Genomic DNA, 25,115 nt, shown 5'->3' with positions numbered 1-25,115 from the left:
GTTAAATAAACCATCCAGATCTTTGTTACTTTTCTTCCCTCCTAGCTTCCAAATCTCCACCAGAATAGCATCTATTCCTGGAGACTTTCCTGCAGATTGGATTTACATCACCATTTTTATTTAATCTCCTCCTATCTTAACTGTTAATTGTTGATCCTCATCTATCTCTAACCTTGGTATATTTATGTTTTCCATAAATATTGCCATTTGTGCTTCTTCTTGATTTATCCCTTCTCTGTTTTATACAAATTTTCATAAAATATCTGAAATATCTCTAATACCGCTACTGGATCTCTGGTTATTTTTCTTGCTGTAGACTTCCTAAGTTTGACATCAACCCATTCTACTTTTCGTTGCCTAAATTGTTGTGCCAAAAGTTTTTGTGCTCTGGAGTTATTATCAAAAAAACATTTGCTTAACAGCAATCTTTCTAAACTTGTGCATATTATCCAGTTACCCCCTTCTTTTCTCTTTAGCATTCTGCAGTTGAGCCTCTTCTTATTCTGTGATATTCAGCTAATGTACCAATAATTTAACCTTTGTCAGCCCCTCTAAATTATTCCTGTTACTTCTTAACCATATTTCTTTTTGTTTTATTTCTACCCAATTTTTAAAATCCACTAGCTATAACTTTGGGAGTATTTTCTATCTTCCCGAATAACTCCTGAATAATTTCCACTACCCATTCCTTGAATTCCTGTCTAACAGATAGGTGGAGAAGTGTCATTGTCTCAGTTTCACTTCATTACCCTGCATTTTCATTTTAGTAATTATTGGCACATGATCTGAAACAGTTATTGGATGTGTATCAGAAAGTTTTCAATTACATGCATGTGTTCCTGTGAAATATAATTTCTGTTTAGTCTATCCTAGTTATTGTACCTTAGAGAATAATGCATACATTTTGTCAAAGTTCATACTACTGAATTCATGTCTTCTATACCAAATATTTTCATATATCTCTTTAGAAGTCTACCCTTTTGTTACATTTTTCCTAATAGGCTCCCAAATATGTCAACAAATCACTTCCAGTTCTCAACAATAAATAATATTCCCTGCTGAAAGCTGATTATTTCACCCATTTTTTAAGTTCCATAATAGCAGTTTTAGGAGGAATATAAATATATACCAGCATAATCCTCACCCCTTTCCAGTAGCCCTTACTACCACAAATCTGCTATTATTATCTTGTTTCTTCTTCTACCACTATTGGAGCACCTCTGGCAATTAATATAAGCATTCCATCTTTTCCTTTTTTCTTGATATTCTGCTAAACACCCATCCTGAAATCCTTTTTTAATCAAATTCACATGTTCAGTTCTTTCCAAATGTGTCTCCTGCTCTGCATTTCTTAATATAATTAAATATCCTTTCCTTTTTGTCTATACCTGTGAGACCATTCACATTCGAAGATACTATGGAAACTGTCACCATTATTATAAGAAGTCATTATTCCCTCCCATTATATATGACAGCTTTTTTAAATGTCTTTTACCAGCTTTTGTGATACATGCACCCACTAATGTTTGACAGGTTAATCCATTATACATTTTTTATTATCATCGACACTGGAACCTATGTAACATTTTACAAAACTTTTTGTTTTAATGAAAACCCTCAAAGACCAAAAACATCCCCAGAATACTCCCATAACCTATTAACTTAATACAAATGTTCAAAACTATGTACATCTTCAAATAATGAAATTTAACCTTCCTAGTAGGAACAATTGTCCAAAATAGACAGCTGCGAACATAAGCCGTAATTAACTTAACATTGAGGTTATCCATGTGAAGACACATGTTACTGCCTGTGCATCTACTTACATTAATTAGTGTTTGTTCATTTTTATCTTTATTATCCTCCCAGATATGAAAAACAAGTTGTATGTTTTCAGAAAACATTAACTTTTAGCTTTGAAGAAACCAGTGTTCTGGCTTTTTATTGCCCTATTATCAGCTTGTCTCCATGTAAATGTAAGAAAAAAAATTAGTTTTCAGTTGCACGCTTCTAAAGACAAACTGAAGCACTTATTGCTAAATGAAAACTCTTCAATATATTCAGTCCTATTTACTTGTTTCCACTTAAAACTTGTTTTTAGATTAAGCCAAGTGTCTTAATCCAGACATTACCCTATACAATATCAGTTCTACATATATTATGATCTATGTATTCTTGCACCCTAACCCCTCCCTCAACAACCTAGCCTATTAACTTAAAAATTGCTTTTGTCTAGCCTTTTTCCTCTTTTTGGGTTTTAATGGCTACATTTCTTAATACTAAAAAGGAAGAAAAAAGAAAAGAGATAAGAAAGAAAAAAAAAAAGAAAAGAGAACAAAAGGCATCTACTTATTTTACTATCTTTATTACATACAAGAACAACTAAGAATGCTTTACTATAAAAAATGCAATTTATATTGTGAAATGTTTGATAGAAATACTATTAAGAGCACAAATTGTTTTACTTACAGTTACCAAAGAAAAACGGAGTACGCCTGGTAAAAAGTCACAAATAAGCAAAAATACCAGTCGTAGTGAATATAACCAAAAAATAGTGAATATCCAGTGGATGTAAAAATACTTAGAAAACGGCCACTACACGTTCTCTAGATAAATGATCGTGCCACCAAATAATAGAATGTCCAATTTATTGAAATATAGATGGAAAACTGCCACAACACGTTTTCTGAACATATTAACGTTGCTAACTGCCACAACATGTTTTTGTAGTAGTTACACTCGAACTTCATCAGATATTGAAAACAAACATAATTCCATCACTTCCTTTTTATACAGCTTGTTAAAATACTTCTTTAATTGATTAATTAAACTTTTAAAAAACCCTTTGCTGAAATTGCATTTATATTAGTTGTTCTACATAAATGTTGACCAATTCCATAACTTTGTTTTATAAAACCAAGTATAAATATAAAAACACTTGCAGTAATATATAATATATATAATTTATATACTTAAAATTCTTAAAGCAATAAAATCTATAAAGCATATTATAGAAACATATATAAATTGTATGTAAAAGGTAATGTATAATATATAACAGGATGGGCTACATAATTTCAGCAATAAAATCCAGTATAAGTGAAATGTATAAAGATTGTATATATAAAAAAATTTGATGAAAAAATTTTATTCCACACTGGCATTCCATAATTATTTGCACTATAGTTTCGCATATCTAAATTTGAGTAAGGGGGCAATAGATATGTGGTCATTCATGCTTGGAGGCTTGGTGGCTTCCAAAATAATTTGCCAATATGTCTCCTTAAATTCTAATTTTGTTTCCCAGGGGCCTCCCCTAAGCTCTTTGGGAACCATTTCAACCACATAAAAATAAAATTTGGCTTGGGGACATTGGAGGGTGTGTTTGTACAGGGCATTTCTGGAGCTTTGCTTCTGAATGTCATTCATATGTTCATATATTCAACGTTTCAGAGTTCTTTCAGTTTTTCCTACATAGAACCCCTCACAACCCTCACACATGGCAATGTATACCAACCCCTGGGAATTACAATTAGAATAGTTAGATGCTTTTAACCATCTTTTCCTAGCTGTCACAAATATTTCTTGTTTGTGCATGATATATTTACATTGGGGGCATGCACCACACTTGTATGTACCCTTTGATTTACTGGCAAATACTAAAGAATGTTTAGTATTTTCCAAAAAGTTTTTTATATTATAACCTTTCTGAAAAACAGTTTTGACTGATTTCCCCTTTAAATTAAATAAATCTGTGAATTCACTAAATTTAGCCCATTCACTTTCTATAATGTTTTTAATTGCATAAGCATTGACATTGAAATTAGTAACAAAGGTACTGTTATATCCTGAACTGGCCTCACCTTCCTGATGACTATCTTTATGGGGATTAGATTATATTAATCCCATCCCTAAAATGGGTTTGTATTTACCCTGTCTATTAGAACAAACCTCCCTTTGTATGTCCATGATTAATTCAATTGATATCCCCTTTCCAAAAACATTTTTGTGAGTAAATCACATTCTCTATTGAAGTCATCTTCATTAGATGTCATATGACAGGCCCGGACATACTGTACTTTTATAATGCCCTTCTTTTGATATAAGGGATGGGCGCTAGTGAACCTGATATAAGTGTTGGAAAAAGTGGGTTTCCTATATATAGTAGAAATGAACCCATTTTCAGTCGCGTGTAAGGAAACATCTAGATAACTGACCTGGTTAATAGTCACATGATGTGTTAACTTCAAAAATGTGGTACTTTGGTTTAAGTACCCAATGAATTATTCTAGTAGTTTGTCTGTACCGGTCCAAAAAATGCAGATATCATCCAAGAATCTGGTGTATAAATTCCAATACTTGGCATACTTACTGTTGTTTATTAATTTTTTCTCCCATACAGATAAAACTATATCTGCATAGGTGGGGGCACAATTGGCCCCCATAGCTACACCAGATTCCTGTTTGAAAAATTTGCCTTGGAAATACAAAAAGTTGTTGTTCAAAACAAGTTTGGCCAGTTCCAAAATTATGTAAAGATCATTTTCACTAACACCTGGGCAATGTCTAAGAGCCTCTTCAACCCAGGCTAACCCCACATTGTGAGGTATAACAGAAAATAAATTGGTTACATCTATAGCAACAAATTTAAGATTCGGTACCCTTAAATCTGGAGTAATTTTCCCCAAGAAACTCCCAAGAATCTTTTAGTAAATACTTGTCTTTACCCCACAATATTTCATTTTTAACAAATGTGGCCTGGAGATAGTTAAAGCTAGCACCAGGAACAATGATAGGGAAATTAGTAAAATGCAAGATTTGATTGAAGTATATAATGAAAGAGTTACAAATGATTTGATTTTTAGTATAGAAACAAAAAAGAAAAGGTATTATGATATCAGAACTCAAGTTGATAAAAAATGTGAGGATATTTTAAAATGCAAATATAGGAAACTTGAACATGATATCAAATAATATCAGGAAGGGCAACAGTACCCAGCACCCCCAGTTGCTAACTACACATTGTCTAGTAAAGGAACAGTATCTAATTTACACAATTCTTCCCCCCATTATGAGGAGAATATGCACAAGTTGGAACCCACTGATGGTTTAGAGTCTAATGAAGGCAATTTTGAGCCCCTTCCACGCAGATCTGAGAGAATCTGTAATTGAAACAAGAATGGAAATAACAACCATTTTTTCAGAGGACACTACCAATAGAGGGGAGGGGGTTACAACAGGAATTGGCAATAGATGTAGATTCCAATGTTACTACAGTATGAGGGGACAGTTATGAAGTAGTGAGTCAAGCTGGATTCCATATTTTTAATTACAGTAACATGGAAGTGACAAAATATTTTTTTAGTTTATTCACTAAAGGTTTTAAATTTGCACCTAGCCAGAATAGTAACCTAGCACAAGTTATACTAGATGTGAAAATGTTTATTAGAAAATTAAATCTGGAGAATATGTTTGGAAATAACCCAAATAGGATACAGAACAACATACCTAGGACATTTAGTACCTTTAATCCCCCCATTCACCCCCAACTGAGGAATCTAGAGCTCAGTAGTGAGAAATAAATCAGGGACAAGATAAGGTACAATACCAACACATCCAATTTGGAAGTGGGTGAAAAGCAACTTTTAACAACTTTAAGAGAAGATCCAAATATCAGGATCATGGAACCAGACAAGGGTGGGGGATCATATTAATGGACAATATTATTTATGATGGCAAAATGTATTTTATTTTGCATGATGTTTCTAGATACATCAAAGTATTTATTAATGAAATAAATATCTCATACAAAAAGATAGACCCGGCCATCAAAGATTTATTTGATCAGGGGGTGATAGACTATGACACTTACCTGTACTTGGAAAATAAAACACCTAGGGTACCCCCTATTTTTGGGGTACCCAAGGTCCATAAAGATGTTTCAGAGCCCCCTTTAAGACCTATTGTAGCATCAGAGGGTTCCAAGATTTCCCCTTTGTCAAAACTTTTAGATTGGAAAATGAAAATATTGTGGGGTAAAGACAAGTATTTACTAAAAGATTCTTGGGAGTTTCCTGGGAAAATTAATCCAGATTTAAGGGTACCGAATCTTAAATTTGTTACTATAGATGTAACCGATTTGTTTTCTGTTATACCTCACGATGTGGGGTTAGTCTGGGTCAAAGAGGGTCTTAGACATGGCCCAGGTGTTAGTGAAAATGATCTTTACATAATTTTGGAACTGGCCAAACTTGTTTTGAACAACAACTTTTTGTATTTCCAAGGCAAATTTTTCAAACAGGAATCTGGTGTAGCTATGGGGGCCAATTGTGCCCCCATCTATGCAGATATAGTTTTATCTGTATGGGAGAAAACATTCATAAACAACAGTAAGTATGCCAAGTATTGGAATTTATACACCAGATTCTTGGATGATATATGCATTTTTTGGACCGGTACAGACAAACTACTAGAAGAATTCATTGAGTACTTAAACCAAAGTACCACCTTTCTGAAGTTAACACATCATGCGACTATTAACCAGGTCAATTATCTAGATGTTTCCTTACATGTGACTGAAAATGGGTTCAGTTCTACTATATATAGGAAACCCACTTTTTCCAACACTTATATCAGGTTCATTAGCGCCCATCCCTTATATCAAAAGAAGGGCATTATAAAAGGACAGTATGTCCGGGCCTGTCATATGACATCTAATGAAGACGACTTCAATAGAGAATGTGATTTACTCACAAAAATGTTTTTAGAAAGGGGATATCCAATTGAATTAATCATGGACATACAAAGGGAGGTTTGTTCTAATAGACAGGGTAAATACAAACCCATTTTAGGGACAGGATTAATACAATCTAATCCCCATAAGGATAGCCATCAAGAAGTTGAGGCTGGTTCAGGATATAACAGTACCTTTGTTACTAATTTCAATGTCAATGCTTATGCAATTAAAAACATTGTAGAAAATGAATGGGCTAAATTTAGTGAATTCACAGATTTATTTAATTTAAAGGGGAAATCAGTCAAAACTGTTTTTCGGAAAGGTTATAATATAAAAAACTTTTTGGAAAATACTAAACATTCTTTAGTATTTGCCAGTAAATCAAAGGGTACATACAAGTGTGGTGCATGCCCCCAATGTAAATATATCATGCACAAACAATAAATATTTGTGACAGCTAGGAAAAGATGGTTAAAAGCATCTAACTATTCTAATTGTAATTCCCAGGGGTTGGTATACATTGCTATGTGTGAGGGTTGTGAGGGGTTCTACGTAGGAAAAACTGAAAGAACTCTGAAATGTCGAATATATGAACATATGAATGACATTCAGAAGCAAAGCTCCAAAAATGCCCTGTACAAATATACCCTCCAATGTCCCCAAGCCAAATTTTATTTTTATGTGGTGGAAACGATTCTCAAACAGGGGGAGGCCCCTAGGAAACAAAATTAGAATTTAGGGAGACATATTGGCAAATTATTTTGGAAGCCAACAAGCCTCCAGGCATGAATGACCACATATCTATTGCCCCCTTACTCAAACTTAGATCTGCAAAACTATAGTGCAAATAATTATGGAATGTTAGTGTGGAATAAAAACTTTTCATAAAATTTTTTTATATATACAGTCTTTGTACATTTCACTTATACTGGGTTTTATTGCTGGGATTATGTAGCCCATCCTATTATATATTATACATTACCTTTTACATACAATATATATGTTTCTATAATATGTTTATAGATTTTATTGTTTTAAGAATTTAAGTATATAAATTATCTATATTATATATTACTGCAAGTGTTTTTATATTTAAACTTGGTTTTATAAAACAAAGTTATGGAATTCGTCAACATTTATGTAGAACAACTAATATAAATGCAATTTCAACCAAGGGTTTTTTAAAAGTTTAATCAATCAATTAGAGAAGTATTTTAACAAGATGTATAAAAAGGGCGTGATGAAATGATGTTTTTTTTCAATATCTGATGAAGTTCGAGTGTAACTCCTACAAAAATGTGTTGTGGCAGTTAGCAATGTTAATAATATTCAGAAAACATGTTGTGGCAGTTTTCCATCTATATTTCAATAAATTGGACATTCTGTTATTTGGTGGCAAGATCATTTATCTAGAGAACGTGTAATGGCCGTTTTCTACGTATTTTTACATCCACTGAATATTCACTATTTTGTGGTTACCTTCACTACGACTGGTATTTTTGTTTACTTACAGTTTCCTTTCTTCTTCCTTTTCCCCTCTTCTCAGTGTCCTTCTAAACATTAATGATATGAAATGAGGCAAATGCATTTCAGTTCCCCACAAGTTTAATCAAGTCAACACAAGTCTACTCTTTCCACTTTTTCTTATACATATTTCACAAATGTGAATGCTGCTTTACAGTCTCATATTTATTTGCTAATTTCTGTGTTGTTGTTCTTCTTCCTGTTCATTCCATCTCCCAATTCCAGATTCCAATTCAGTTCCAAGGTACTCTCAATTCTTTTAGTCAACTCCTGTGCTTTTCTCTGTCTCTCAAGCATTTTCCTTTGAAACAGTAAAAAAGGTTTCATTGGCAAAGACTTTCCATGTGCTTTATTATCAGAAGAATGAGAAGCAGACTGCCCTCTGCTGTATTGCTCAGTTTTTGTTGGACAAGCTTTTGTATTTCCTCCTTAGTCTGTTCTGCATCAAAATGAATTTGATTCAGCAGGAATAAAATATTTTGAAGACAGCTGGATGCAGCAATTTGAATCTCACACCTGCCTCTTGACATTCTTTGATTACTGAAATAACACACAGACTCCCACAAACTGTTAAAAAAACACAAAAAAGAAGGATCTCAAAGAATAAAAATCCACAACTCAATATTTATTTACTGCTTTCGTCTCAAAGGAAAGGACTTCTTCAGAATAACAAACACTAAGCAACATCCAGCTTATATATCATCAGTCATAATTGAATAATGAGTGACACCAAATTAGCACTGCTTCCTTAATGCAGTATAATCACCCATAAGAGAAAATATAAAAAAAAGAAAATACACACACACACACACACACATATATATATATATATATATATATATATATATATATATATATATATATGGCTCTAGGACATTTGCTCGACTGAGCAAACGTCTGAATCCATAAAACCCGAACACACTTTAACGAAAGAGCTTTTATTGAAAAAGCACTTTCGTTAAAGCGTGTGACAAAGAAAAACAAAAAAAAAAACAAAACACTACATTTACATTTTAGCAGGCAGGCTTCACCACCCTGCACCCCCCATGTGGGGGGCTGTACCCCCCCACCACCCTACTTTAATATTCTTCCTCTGAGACCGCACTACAGTGGGGAAAAGGGAAATTTCCCTTGCCTCGGCAACAGTCATACTTACGCGAAAGTGCGTCTTCGGTGAAAAGCACTTTTGTGTAAGTATGCCCAGCCGTTTGGATTTCGGTCATTTGCTCAGTCAAGCAAATGTCCTGGATCTATATATATATATATATATATATATATATATATATATATATATATATATATATATATGTATGTATATGGGTTCCATACACTAGATCAAATTTTCACTAATTCGAAATAGTGCATGGAATGCTCACTGCAGCGAAAGTGCACTTAATCGATAGTGCACAGTACAATGAATGGGTGTTGTACTGAACTTCTGTGGAGTACTCATGGACCTTAGGGTTAGGGCACGGGTCGTAGTAAGGGGATAGCCCTTTACCATGACCTGTGCCCTAACCATAAGGTCCATGATGACTGCAGCGCAGTGAAGGACATAGCAATGTCCTTCACTATGGTGCAATAGTCACAAACCTTAGGGTTAGGGCATGGGTTAGGGTAAGGGGATAGCTTTACTAACTATCCCCTTACCCTAACCCGTGCCCTAACCCTAAGGTCCATGACTATCACACCATAGTGGCGGACATAGCTTGTTTTTTATGTCCTCCACTATGCTGCATGTTTTCGGTGAAGTGCACTTACGCAAATGTTCACTTTCGTTAAAGTGAACTTTCGCAGAAGTGAGGCTTCCTATTTCAAGTTTGAAGTAGTGAGCTTTCCTTCTTGTAATAGGAATCCATATATATATATTGAACGATCCAATAATATAAACTTGACACATAAAAAGACTATTTAACATAAAACCAGATAAATAATAAAAATATTGACAATTTCTTTATCTACTATGCAAGACCTGCTTTTAACCTAAGGATTGAACTAATTGGTATATAGTTTCATTTAATCCAGGTTAACCCATAACATTGGTCTGAAACTCCCACTTTAGTTCCTTTAATTCTAAAATGTCATCTATTGGCCCACCTCTCTGACCTAAGTCCACATGGTCTATAATTGTGAACTTAAAGGAATGATCAGCATATTTTAAGATGTGTCCTGATTAGGCATTTTTAGGTTCCTTCTTCTGTATATCATAATGATATTGATACACCCTATTTCTAAAACAGTTCTTAGTTTTTCCTATATAAAAACTTGTGCACTTTTGACATAAATTGAGATACACCACATGCTTTGTACTACAACTCTACTTTTTGTGAATTTTTATTATACCATAATTCACTTAATTCTAAAATAAATTTACACTGTGAGCAATGCCAACATTTACTCATCTTCCCTGTTTGTTCTGGATTTTTGACCCTTTCCAACAGGTTTTTGAAACATAGATCCTTTTTATATGTAATAAGTGGGGCTTCTCCCACTATGTTGATGTAGTCGGATTCTATTCCAAAGACACTCCAGTTCTTCTTAATGATGGTACTTATGTCAAAAAATTGTCTGTTAAACATTAATTCTAATCCATTCCTAAATTTTTCGGTATCCCTATTACTGTTGTTACCCTCTAGTGCTTCAAGATTAGATCAAAATCACGGGGTATAATACCCCCCTATACTTTGTTTTTACTCAAATAATTTTATTAATTTTTTCCAAAAATAATAATAATAAACTTTTACATTTTAAGCAAGAATAAATTATAATAAACTATTTACAAAATGTACAAATGGCCTCAAACCATTTGAGCCAAACACATTGGCCCTTAACTAGGGACTTTTTTTGATAGAGGAGTGCCAGCTGTTGAAATGTAGTAATGTATTGGAATAGGTGGGCTTTTTGTATATTGTAGAATTAAATTCTCTCCTCATTTTGTCTTTGGCAATTGTAATATCTAAATAATTCACTTGTTCTATACCTATAGTCATAGTGAACACTAAAAAATCTGTGTGATCTCTTACTAAGTTTTTTATTTTGTTATTTCTAAGCTCAATTAATAATCTAGCAACTCTCGTAAACAATGCAAATTATTCACTCTTCTTATTATCAAACAACAAGTCCAACTGTATACTTTGGTGTAATTTATATATAGTGTCCGATACTTCCATCATTTTCCTATCGTTATCCTTTATCAGGCAATGTAATAATTCACAACCATGTCTATTGAATAATTTTAGTAAATCACAATGTAAGTCAGAGTAATTCTTTGATTGCTGGAAAAATTTTGTTTCTCTTCTGCCTGGTGTTCATGAGTAATCATTCCACTCAAACACTCTACTGTCTCCGACTTTTAATATTTTGCCCTTTTGCCACAGTTTTGTCAGGATCAACTCTCTTTGCTGGTAGGTTTGCATCTCTACTAATACAGGTCTTGGCTGCTTTCTCATGGCCAGATTTGGAGCATACAGATGGTGTGCCCTTTCAATCAACAGTTCCTGCTGTGGATTACCAGTCCAGTTGCTTTTTCGTGCCTTCATAAAATTAATATAATCTGTTTCTTTTAATTTCACCGGTACAGCAAAAAGTCTCAGATTTTCCCTAAGTTCTCTGTTCTCCAATTCTACCATTTTTGATAATCTTCTATTGAAAAGTTTCAGACAGCCTTTTCTTTCTTTCACCCTCTGATTTTTGCAGCTCATCTGAATATCTGTTTAAAACTTCTTCCATTTTTTTCAGCCTTTTGTTATTTAAGTTGATATATTCCTTCAGTGTTTCATTTATTTTAATCAGCTCTGAGCACATTTGACTTATTTTTCCTTTAGATTATTGGAAGCCATTTCTTATACCAAAGCTGGAGCTTGAGCTACTTTTTTTCTGACAGCTGCAAGATTCTTTCCCATCAGTGTTTTCTCTTAACCTTTTCTAGTTGATTTTATTTCAGGTTCTCTTAGTTTCTTCTTTACTGGCCTCCATGCAGTGTACTTACTAGCTAGTAACTGAATTTACTAAACATGACAGAGTCCATGGCCCTTTTCTTTCAGTTTCCTTTTTCACACTGTAGAGCTGAAGTTAGGCTGTTAATCAGTGTGCAGCCATCTTGGACAGTCAGGTTTAACTTTTTTGGTATATAATGGGGCAAGATTATGTAGGATGTTTAGGAATATATTACTGAAATGCGCTACAGCAGTATCAAGGGGCAGTAACCTGAGTACATCCCAGTTATATCATGCCAATATTTGAATGATGGTCCTTGTTTAATGTTGATTGTTTTGAGGACTTGGTTGTAAGTGAGTTTTTAATCTTGCATATGGTGACATCTTACAACATATGTTGGAAGGTGGTGTCTTATGGTGTCTGTAGACAGCTATGTGTGTTCATTTTATTAAATTGTGTGCAGTCCAGCGTAAATTGTCTATTTGTATTTTGTGCACTCTTGTAGTACATGTGATCAAGTGAGTAAAGCCATAAAGTTTCATAGTATCTGTTGGGGTGCTAATATTGATGATATTCTAATCTATATTTAAGTCTCCTAGCATTATTATTTTGTGATGGATATGATGCGATATTGAGCATAAAATGTTTTCAGTAGTGGTAATGTTATTTCCTGATGGAATATAAATGGCTAATAAGCAGTGTTTTTGTTTTTTTATTTATTTTTAGGTGTGTTAGTAGCAGCTCTGCATCACTGACCTTTGGTACTTCTTGTGGTTAAGGGATGATGTTTAGTGCATTTTATAACTAGTGGCAATGCCATCTGCATGCTTATTTTTCCTGTCCTATCTAATTATACTATATCCAGGTGGAGTGATTTCATTGTAAACTATTTCTTTTTTAAAGCAGGTTTCAGTTGCTGTGACTAAGTCAGGAGAGTAAGTGGCAATACAGGATGTGCCTCTTGCATTTTATTTCTTCTAGTTCAGAGATTCATATTAATTAAGAGAAGCTGCGAATTTGAGGAAGGATGGGGAGAGTAGAAGACTTGTTAGTAATTGTTATTTGTTGCAGAATGAGGCCAGGGTTTAGGTGAATGTCCCCACTAAGCTTTAGAGTGATGTTTTTGTGGATGAAAATAGATATCCAGTTGCATTTACATTTTATTTTTAGTGGGGGTCCTAAGACTAGATGTTTACAATATCCACACTTGATATTACTGCACTTGTATATTTCTAGTTCATTTGTTGGAAGAATGTGAGACATACACTGAACAATAGGCCAGGTAAGTGTTAGCGTAATGGGTGTAGATTTGTAGGTGTGTTACCTAAATGCAGAGGGGAGATGTGACAGCTAGTAAGCAGAGCTACAATACTGGGAAGGAAGGGAAGATGAGTTTGAGCCATTGACATGTTGTATGGTGTTATTACGTTTTGATAATGGAGGGTTTTAGATTTGCTATTTGGCAGGGACTGATAGAGTGAAATGCACAGACGTTTGTGAAATTAGTCAGGTTTGGTTTCTATGCTATTGGATGGACACTGTTTGGAAAAACAATTTACTATTGGGTAGTGCCTGGGATTGGATTGTGAAAAATGGAGGTGGAGTTTTCTTTTGTTTAGTTTAAATGTAGTGTAGGCAGGTGTTGCTGGGAATTGTGGGCAGGATAAGTGAATGGAGTGGAGCCCCCTTGAAATTGCAGTATATCAGTTTTTCTCAAGAAAAACGATCAGTATTATTGGCTATGCAGAAGGTAAGTGGAAACAAAATAATGTTATTTAAAAGCCTATTTGCAAGAATAATAGCTTTGAGGGATGTGAGATAAGAAAGTGTTAATCAAACACTATTAAGAGAGTGTATAATAGTTGGATAGAGGGTAGAGAAAATATGTATACTTAGCTGGGACAAGATTTTTACTGATGGTGGCATAGAGGGCAGAAGTGAATAGGATCAAAGACAGTGAGATAAGTGTTCTGAAATTACAGGAGAAAGAAATGGGTTACTTTTACATTGTTTTAATTATGGTCTACACTAGTGGTAGAGGGATTTTAAGGGTAGTTAAATCAACCTAGAGCTGTTTATCGTGTAAAACACTATAATCACTCAGCAATTAAATTCAGGTCAGCGATACAGTGTCTTACACTTGAGTTTCACCTGATGTATATTTAAATTTGTTTACAAGTTATATGAATCCACATACATAGCGACTTGGCCACACAATCTGTTGACTCTGTACAGGAACTGGTCTGCTGGAGTAGGTGTTGATTGTTAGGCAGTATTTTTTCCTTTGTAGCCATTATAATCTATGTGGCTGGTTTTGTCAGGGCATTCAGAGTAGAGAGTACAGGCTGAAAAGGATAACTGAGTGTGTTTAAGGTAGTTAAGGTATAGACTATTAAAAATATAACTAAAAGCAGGTGATAAACAGCTATGACTTTTAAAAGGTTGGCACTACTGTCTGCTTGATTAGGTCTCTGTACTACCTTCATCAGGTGTTATGCTTCATTGCTAAGAGGATATGGACAGAAGTCAGGCTTCACAAGGGCAGAGAGCAGCAGAGACACAAGTCAAAAGGCAGCTAGGCAAGGTGGTGAAGAAGGAGAAAAAGGGCATTCATAAGCATGACAGAAAAAGAAAAGAGGTGCAGAGCCTGCCCAGACCAAGTAAGGATGGGCGGAAAGCTCACAGAAACAAGAAGACAGGAACAAAGAGACATTTTAATAAATCATTTTTGCATTTCTTAATGAAGTAATGATAGGTGAAGATGATGTCCTGGGAGAGAATGAGGGCAGAGTGGAGAGAACAGTAGACAGTCAAGAACATGGAGAGAGTGCAGCTGGAAAAGGAGCTAACTTTTCTAAAGAGGGAATGATAAGGAGCAGGGAATGGGCTGCCCTTCAAGGTAGTCAGGAATCAGGCTTAAATGCTGGTTGTGTTTGTGGATCCTCTGACTGAGGCCTACAACAGAGTACTGACCAAAACAGAAGTGGGTGAGCATCGGAAGATGCTAATACCAAAACCATTGTGTAGGTGTGTGTGTGTGTGTGTGTGTGTGTGTGTGTGTGTGTGTGTGTGTGTGTGTGTGTGTGTGTGTGTGTGTGTGTGTGTGTGAGATGGGGATGGGGCTTGAGAATGCAGGAATGTAGGAGAGATCCAGTGAATTACAGACCTTTTAGCCTAACAAAAGTGCCAATAAATGTCATTGAAAAATTCAATGAAAAAGGTTGGTTGCTTTCCTAAAGGACAACAGTCTCCAGTACAAAAGCCATCATGGATTCATAGGCTAGAAGCAACTGTCAGTCAAATCTGATTTATGGAAATGATGTAGAGATAATCTGACAATGGAATAGCAGTAGGTACAAGACTACCTGGACATGAGAAGAACCTTTTACTTGATCCCACACAGGTAGGTGTCTGAAAAACTTCAGTGTTGAGAGTAGAACTAAGACTGAGGAACTGCATTGTGTCAAGGTTGTAAGGTAAGTCCCAGGAGGTTGAGGTAAGAAGGATACTGTCAGGATTAAGAGTTGTTACTGGTGAAACACTGCAGGGATTGACAATGGAGTTGTAACTGTTCTGTGTGCTCCTTGAAAAGCTGAATAAGTGGTCAGAAAGATGGCAGTGGAGGTACATTGTATGCAAATATATATACATATATAGTAGTACATTTGTGGCATAACAATATTAGTGTGAAGTATCAGTTGGGAGAGTTCAACTGAAGGTAAAACAGCAGGAAAAAGGCATGGGGTGCTAGCAGCCCAGACTGCATCAGCAGGAATAGAGTGAGAGGGTTAAGGCAGCAATATACAGAATGCTTTGGTGTATCAATAGGAAGCCTAGACCTGAGACCCTGGTCAGGTCACATTTTGAGTTTTATCTACTTTTGGATGCTGTACAAGAACATCAACCTATGCAAAAAAAGGCAATCAAAAGTGTGCGTTTGATAGGGAGGAAGGGTGTGACTTCTGATTATAGCACCTGTGGCTCTTGTCACTATAAATCAGGAGGGATGGGAGTCACATGATATAGGTGCACACCATCTTGTTGGAGACATGAATAGGCTGAATGGGAGAGATGCTGAGTCACAGGCAGCAGATTGTAGTGAGTAAACAGTCACTGGAACTGCAAAAGGACTTAATAATCAGTGTTGTGGCTGCAATATTTTGCAGAGTGCTCCAATTTCCCCCCACATTACAGAAACTGCTATATGGGAATTGGTGATCCTCCAAATCGCCCACCCATAACAATGTGTTCTGTGTGCAAGTTTTGCACGTGTGTGTGTGTGTGTGTGTGTGTGTGTGTGTGTGTGTGTGTGTGTGTGTGTGTGTGTGTGTGTGTGTGTGTGTGTGTGTGTGTGTGTGTGTGTGTGTGTGTCATTTGATCAATCATTATCCTGGTAAGAATAAGATTCTCTTCCCTGCATTGACTGAATGTTGAAGCAGGCCCTGAATGTTGGGATAGGCTCCATCTTCCACAAAGCCCTGAAATGGATTAAATGAGTGTGAGAAAAATGAACAAATAGTTAAAAGGGAAGGAAAATCTGTGGATGTTTTAAGGACTCATAGGACAAGATAAAATATACTTTCCACAGGGAAATTAAGAGATGTTGAAATTTATTTGGCTAATGCTTCTGTCAGGCTATGTGGTTTATAGTAAGGAGTATGCAGAAAAATACTGTAATTTACAGGGATGATTGTGGTAAACAAACAGATGACAGACGAATATTTTATAGGAGAATATGTATGCAGAGAAGTTAAGAGGTTCAAAGAAGGTAGAACTTCACAAAAGGATGGATTTAACTATAGTCTTTATTTATTTATTTATTTATTTTGGGAGGTTTAGAGAGACAGCAGCTCATCTTGTTTATAAGATAAATGTATTTACAGAAGTGCTAAATACATAATTTAAGGAAAAATGTGTATGAAGGGGAAGTTAAATTAATCTGAAGTAAGGTAAGAGATAATTCCTTCAAAACTGTGTGGCCAGTCTCTAAATTATCTCTAACTACAAGATGTTAGGCAGAAATGTTATACTTAATGCAAAGGTGGGGAAATGGGTTGAAGAAGTTGGGACATGTAAAGGGAAAGATATGATCCAGATGCCATAATTTATGCTTTCAGATGGGATATGTTCATCAGATTTAAAAATGTAATTAAATGTATAGGATTTAGAGCTGTGTTCTTTTAATAATTCGGGATTATTTACAGCAGAGGTGTGGCTGGCTCATTCAGCACCCTGTGCCGATACCTCAAGCCAGTACCCCGAATCAGTTAGAAAAAAAAAAAAAAAAACAGGATGCATGTGTGAGATGCAGAATATAAGTACTTTAATAATATGGAGGCACAAATACATTTGTATTATCTATGCAAGACTGAAGGACTTTTCTGTGGTTTGAATAAGACTTACTATACCAACTCATAATAATATGTTGTGTTGATGCATCATGAGAAAATAAAGGATTACTTTATGATATGAATTTGAAAATAAGTTTGCGAAAGGAATGTTGGATGCATAGGTTGCTTCTTTATACTAATCACATTGGTACCACAATACATAGAGGGACAGAAGTACATTTTCTCTGAACCCATTATTATTTGGACTATGCATTACTATAGTGGCCAGGAATGGAAAACAAAGCAAAGTAGATTTCTGGTATGTTCTTACAGAAGAGCAGCACAGGTTTCTTCTTATATAGGTAGTGTGTTGCTTTGAGTGAAGGGATCTGAAGTGAAAGAGATTGCATTGTAAACTTTGGAGAAAAATTATAACAGCTAATTTTAGGAATAGCAGAGATAAATAATGGATTTTGTAAAGCAGGAAATGTTGACAGTGCAATATTTTATCCAAAAATAATACATGTTTTAGGAATACCTTTTGGAAGGAAAAGGGTTAACTATGAAGTTTGGAGAAAAGTAATGGATAACATGAAATAAACAATTTCTTTATTTTAGAAAAAGTTTGCAGTGCTTTCTGGAAGAATGTGCTGAGTAAAATTTAAACTGTTGAAAATATAAGCATATATGAAAAAGGTGTCTATGCTTTTGCAAAGCTTAGAAAAGCAGTCTTTGGGAGTTTTTTCACAGCAATATGGAAATCAAAGTTAAAAATGATAATGGTGGGAGTGATTTGCAGGATTGGAAGACAGGGAAGATACTAATGATTCAATTTTTTTTTATTTTATTATTATTTTGATGCTAGTGTACAATGCTACTATGAAAAACAATGTAAGCTTCTTAACTAAAACTATAATTATAGTATGGAAATAATATAACATAAAACTAAAAATCATTTTTAGGGGCAACCCTTCCACTTCCTCCAATAGGGTGAGCTATATCTCCAATATCTCCACCCACACTGGAATATACCCACTATGAGGCTGCCTCTCTCTTTGTCTCTCTCTGTCTCACATGCAAACACACACGCACACACGCACACACGCGCACACACACACACACACACACACACACACACACACACACACAGTAAAGAAGCATATGCAGAAGATGATCCATCTGAAATGCACCCTTCCTGTCTCAACATGCAGTAAGTGCAGGACTGGCTTATGACAAGACCTGCCTTTGGACATTAAATGACAATAGATGTCAGTAATGTGTCATGAATATTGGGTACCTGTATAACCTGTTTTGATTTCTCCAAGTCTTTTGGGTTTCTAATACCATAACGGGAATGGACCCCATTCCTAAGTCAGAGTGCGATTAAAGTTCATGAAATTAGTATTATTTCACTCTTTGATGTTAGCCAAAAGTGTTCTTCGCAGTACCTGCAATGTGCCCAGCAATGACTCCTTCTGCAATTCATATGGTGTTACATGAATTTGTAACATATCTAAATATGATTGTAAATTCTTTTTTATAAGACCAGTTGCTCCTACTACTATCGGAACTGTCTGGGTATCTTTCTTCCACATGGCTCTTGTTTCTGCCTGCAGATCAAGGTATTTTATGACTTTGTGTCTCTCTGTATGCAAGACACTATAGACACTAGGTGTGTCAATTTCAATGAACAATGCTACTTTTGTCTTCTTTTCTTGGATCACTATGTCCGGTTTTCTAACCTCTATCTTTTGGACTGTTGGTATTGAGTGATCCCATGTGATGTAAACTTCATCATTTTTTATGATTCTCTGTGGCTCATGTTTCCAATGTTTTTCAGCCACTTCGATACCATAATGTTTGTACAATCTCCAGTGTAACAATCTCGCCACATTATTATGCATTTCCATATACAGTCCCTCTGCCATTAGAGCATCGCAACCAGGAATAAGGTGTGTAACTGTTTCCAACTTGGTTCCACAAAACCTACATTTGTCTGTTTCTCCCACATGTTCAATGGACTTAGTAAACCAGCGTGTATGTAGCCCACTATCTTGGGCTGCCATTATTAACCTTTCATTTCTTGATGTAAATTCACCTCTCCTTAACCATTCCTGCGTTTGTTCTTGATCAACATGAGGATCTTCCAGAAGTTTTTTTATACTTGCAACTATATTTATGTTTTTTTCACATTTCTTACCTTCTCATCTGATACTTCACCTTATATTCTTTCTTTTTTTTTTGGCACATTCAGTTGCTGCTTGGTTTTTATCTACTTCTGGTTTAATTTCCATTCCTGCTTGACGTCGATATGCTTCTGCTAAATTAAGCAGAGATGTCATCTTAGATTTATTCTCATGTTTCAAAACTTTCACTGCATTTGGATCCTGTGAGGTCAGCAGATATGTCTGGAGTCCCACGATTGCAGATCTATATGTGTAATCAATTTCAAGGAGGCCCATTCCTCCCTCAGAATGGGGGATATATCATTTTGGAATACACTGATTTTTATAAATCATTTGGTGAGCATGAAGCATCCTTCTTGTTTTGATATCCAATCTATCAAACACTTTTTGGGGCCTGTCAGTCACTCCAAAACTATAAGTTAGGACAGGAAGAGCAAATTGATTTATAGCTTGGATCTTGTTTCTAGTTGTCAATGCTGTTTTCAGGATTAATTTAAGTCCTCTAAAGTACTCCTTACTAAGCCTTATTCGCATTTGTTCATGTTTTATTGCTGATCCTTCATCAATTCCCAAGTATTTATACACCCCCTCTTGCTCAAGTTCTTTTTTATCACATTCTTGTCTCAAACTGATGTTTTCCTGGTGCTGCAATTTTCCTTTTTTAAAGGTTGCTTTTGCACATTTATCAAGACCAGATGACATTCCGATATCATCTGAAAAAGTTTTGACAACTTGCAGCTGTGCTTTCAGTTCCTCATCTGATGAGCTATACAATTTTAAATCATCAACAAAGAGAAGATGAGAAGTCATTAGACTTTGTTGTTTTCTAGAAGCCAAATTGTAGCCATGGCCTAAGCTGTTAAGTAAGCAGCTTAATGGGTTAATGGCAAGGCAGAATAACAAGGGTGACAGGGAGTCACCCTGGAATATCCCCCTTTGAATTTTTATCCCTGGAATAATAATCTGTCCTTTATCATATCTTAATTGCAAAGTGGTCTGCCACTGTTTTCATGGTTACTGTAATGTAGTCAATCAGTGTAGGGTGTATCTTATACATTTTTAAGCACTCTTTTATCCATGAATGTGGGATACTATCAAATGCTTTTTTGTAGTCAATTCATGCCATACTTAGATTCTTCCCCTTTTTATTGTTCTCCTCTATGACTTTATTTAACAACAAATGATCCTTTGTTCCATATGACTTTCTTTTATTGCCCTTTTGTTCTACTGCCATAATTGAGTTTTCTTCTAAATGACTATAAACTCTGTCAGCATCAATTCCTGTGTATAGTTTGTATGTTGTCGGAAGACAATTTATTGGTCTATCATTTTTTAGGGTAGCTTGCAGGTTCACTCTTAAGTAAGAGCATTGTTTTTCCTGTTTTTAACCAGTGTGGTGTGTGTTTGAGGTGCATATATAAATAGTTCTTACTTATGGCTAAATCATCGTGCAAAGAAGTTAATACTTTAAGCCAAAAATTAGGTACTGCATCTGGGCCTGGGGTTTTCCAGTTAGAGGCTTTTCTCAACTTTATTTCAATCTCTCTAGTTGTTATTGCATCCCATTTCATATCCTGTACCTTTAAACTTCTTATTCTCACTTTTACTTCTTCTATCCATTTAGCATCTTTATGTTCCACAGGATCTTCATAGATACTTCTCCAAAATGTATCTACTTCCTCTTTTTTTGGCGGTCTATCTATTCCTTTTACCTTGTTTCCCAGTTCTCTATAAAACATTTTTGGGTCATCAATAATTTGTTTATTTTGTGTTTTTATCTTATATTTATCTTCTGATCTTCTAAGTCTTTCCACCTGTTTTGTAATTTTTAGTTTACCATCTCCTATAGCGCGTAATAGATCCTGGTCTGTTCTGATACCACGCATTGCTTTTATCACATCTACCTTTCTTAATATTTTCATTGATCTGTTCCCTCTTCTATAATCTTCCAACAATGATACTTCTTGGGCAGGATTCACAAAGCCTCCGTGTAAGAGTTACAAGGCTTACACGGAGGCTGCAGTTAAACGGTGTGACGTCAGCATGTCTTGCATATGCATGAGGGCATGCTGAATCACACCTAAGGCTAACACAGTCCATGGAAGACAGTAGGGGGCATGTCCGTAGGGCGAGCCCTGCAAACGGACACACCCCCAGAAGAGTAAAAGTCCCGAAAGTAAATGCACATGACAGAGTCCATGGAAATGTGAATAAACCCAACACAACACATGCCCCCACAGACTATGAACATAAAATGTATAAATGAACATCTTATATTTTTTTTTATAAGTTGTAAAGATGTTTGCCCGTGAGTGCGCTCGTTTGCACAGGCGTGCCCGGCGCTTAGCCACAGTTAGCAGTCAGTGGAAAAGCATATAAGAACTAAATATGCAAAGTAAGCCAAGAAGCAATAGCGTAGCGGTAGAGATGTCAGCTGAAGAGGAGGCAGTCATGGTTCGAGCCCCCACAACATCAATTTTTATTTTTAGTGAAATAAGCACGAAACAAGTCCCTGACATATATGTACATATATAAAATTATATTTTATGTAAAATGTAATGAAATGGGCCATGTATTTTGAAGAAATGTGAGATAAAAAAATAAAAAAAAAATTTGAGATGTGCCCATAGCTGAGCTACAGTCTAACAAGTTGAGGATATCTGCCTGTAGGTGAGCAGTGTTTTAACAGGTGTAAAATGAGTGCCCGTAGGTGAGCAGTGTTTTAATAGGTGCAAAATGAGTGGCCAGGGTTGAGCAGCATTTTAACACGCTGAAACTGTGTGCCCGTAGCTGAGCTGAGCGTAATATGCTTGCTGACAGCCAAATGGCGCGTAAGCCAGCGTGACCTGTTTGCGCAGAGCTGCGCACCGCGCCAACAAGCTAACCAGCGGGCAACGTTAAGCAAGCTGTATCAAAACTGCCTTTACACAGACACACCTCCTAACCTGTGTAGACAGTCATAAAATATAAAAAGCAATGGACTGGTTCGAACCCAGGATACCATGCACCATGGTCAAAGTACAAAACCACTAAGCCATGACAGTTGTAGTTAGAAATGCAGTAATAGCATATATATAGGAATGAATAGAAAGAGGAGCATGACAAAGCAGGTTTTGTGAAGCTGATACAATTCCAAAATGGCCAATCACAGATAAGTGCGGGAAAACGGCATATATAAGCCCCATAGGTGGGAATACACAGCATAACCGATTGTAAAACCAACTTGCAGCCAGGATGTCAGCTGTAGGTGAGGGTAGTTGCTTCCGAGCACAGAGGTGGGGCGTTGAGGAGTCCAAATATATGGTTTGGCTCCTTGTCCATAATCATGAGGCCCAATTCATGCAGGGCCAGGTCCTGTGGGGAGCATATAGGGCTGAGGCATGGGACCGGTTGGCTCATGATCTCACCAGTGCCACAGGGATACCAAGGACTGGTGAGCAGGTCTGTCACCACCATGCGGACCTGAAGAGACGGAAGCAGGACCAACTGAACCATTGGATCCATGAGGCCTGGCAAATGCCCAACACCCCACTACTGAGTAAGTTACATGTAATTATTTATGTAAGAAATTAACCTAGCTAATATTATGGAGATGTGTATTCCAATATTACTTTATTTATATTACAGCTGCAGGTGTCTGTTCTGCGAACCGTCGAGCCTATGGCGCTAGGCTGGTGCGGTTGCGCCACCAGGCAGGTCAGTAATTCTCTCCATGTAACTGTAAATAAAAATATAAGTATGACAGTTAGCAAAAGAGTGCAGTGTAGTCACTAATTAATAAAATGTGCAAGTAACAATGTAAGAGGGTTTGCAAGTATTGCTTGATTACAAAAGTGTGATGCAGCCTGTAATCCAAACATAAAAATGAAACAAGTCTGAAATAAAGATGTCCCACCTGTAATATAATATAGCAATAACCCACGCCTGGGTGTGGGTAATGCTGGATTTACCCATGGTTGGCGTGGTTTGGTCCCGAAGGCGAAGCCCGAGGGACCAAACAAAGACAACCGTGGGTAAATCCCGCATTACCCACACCCAGAAGTGGGTTATTGCTATTATACTATGACATTATTTAAGAAAAGAAATAATTACTTTTCTTAAATAATGGCATTGTATAATGCCTCTTTGCTGCCCTTCCGCAGTTGTCTGGTATCCGCAGTTCTGATGTACGCGCATGCCTACGCAGTACATCAGAGCTGAGGCCAAAGCAACGGAGAAAGCAAGATCTCCGTTGCTTTTACTGTTCGCTATGTTAAATGGGTTTAACATGGCGAGACAGTTTAAAATAAGCAACGGAGATGTCCGCTTATTTTAAAGCTGTCTCGCCATGTTAAAGCCATTTAACATAGCGAACAGTAAAAGCAATGGAGATCTTGCTTTCTCCGTGCTTTTAAACCTGTCTCGCTAAGTTAAATGGGTTTAACATAGCGAGACAGCTTTAAAATAAGCAACGGACATCTCCGTTGCTTTTTTTAAACCTGTGTCGCTATGTTAAACTCTTTTAACATAGCGAGACAGTGTTTTAAAAGAGACTTATACTAATGGAAAAAGTCCGGGCGACCGGACCTTTTTCCATTAGTATAAGTCGATTTACTACGTGCACGCTGGCCAATCAGCATGCACGTTTTGGAATATTAATGGGGGATCATGGTATAATAGTACATAGCCTGCAGTAGGCTGAAAAGTACAGCTGCAGAAGCTGAGTAAAACACATGTGTGAAATATATCCCTGTTGAAATACAGAAACATGACATAAGTGAAACTGTTGGAAAGGATTGCTATAACTACAGGTAAAACATGTCAAATAAAGCCTAGAATTAAGTACCATCCTGAATTGTAAAAATAAAACAAGTGAGAAAGTGTGAGAAAGAGGTATGAATCCACCAATAAAGTAGTAATAACTCCTGAATAAAGTATACTGCAGTCAGTACAGAATGAAATGAATGTGACAGGCAGAACCAAACAGTAACATGTGTTGAAAACAGTACTGCCACTGGAATGTGTGTCCCAAAATCTGGATATGTTTCTCTCAGTCTGCAATATGCAGATAGTATGGTTGTCTGAAACACCAAACATCCACAGTTGTCTATAGCTATATAAAGCAAATGTAGCAGGATGATGTAGCTGAACAGAGCCAGATATGAATGTGTATGAATAAAAATGAAATGTATATTGATGTAGCAGTAACATTCCTATCACCAACCTGAAGTAGTTATCACATAGGAAACTGTAGGCAGAACTGTAGTGTGTATATATCTGCAGCTAGTAGAAATGTACAGCATATGTGTTGGTATTTGAAGTTGTTAATTAAATTTTCTTCACCCTACCCTATAACCACATATAATCCATTCCACGTGAAATTGGTATGTGCAATTACAATTAACACCCCTGGACATTTGTCCT

This window comes from Protopterus annectens, chromosome 2.part0, assembly GCF_019279795.1.
Source record: "Protopterus annectens isolate FY-2018-M chromosome 2.part0, PAN1.0, whole genome shotgun sequence".
Taxonomy (NCBI): Eukaryota; Metazoa; Chordata; order Ceratodontiformes; family Protopteridae; genus Protopterus; species Protopterus annectens.
This window is presented reverse-complemented; position numbering follows the sequence as displayed.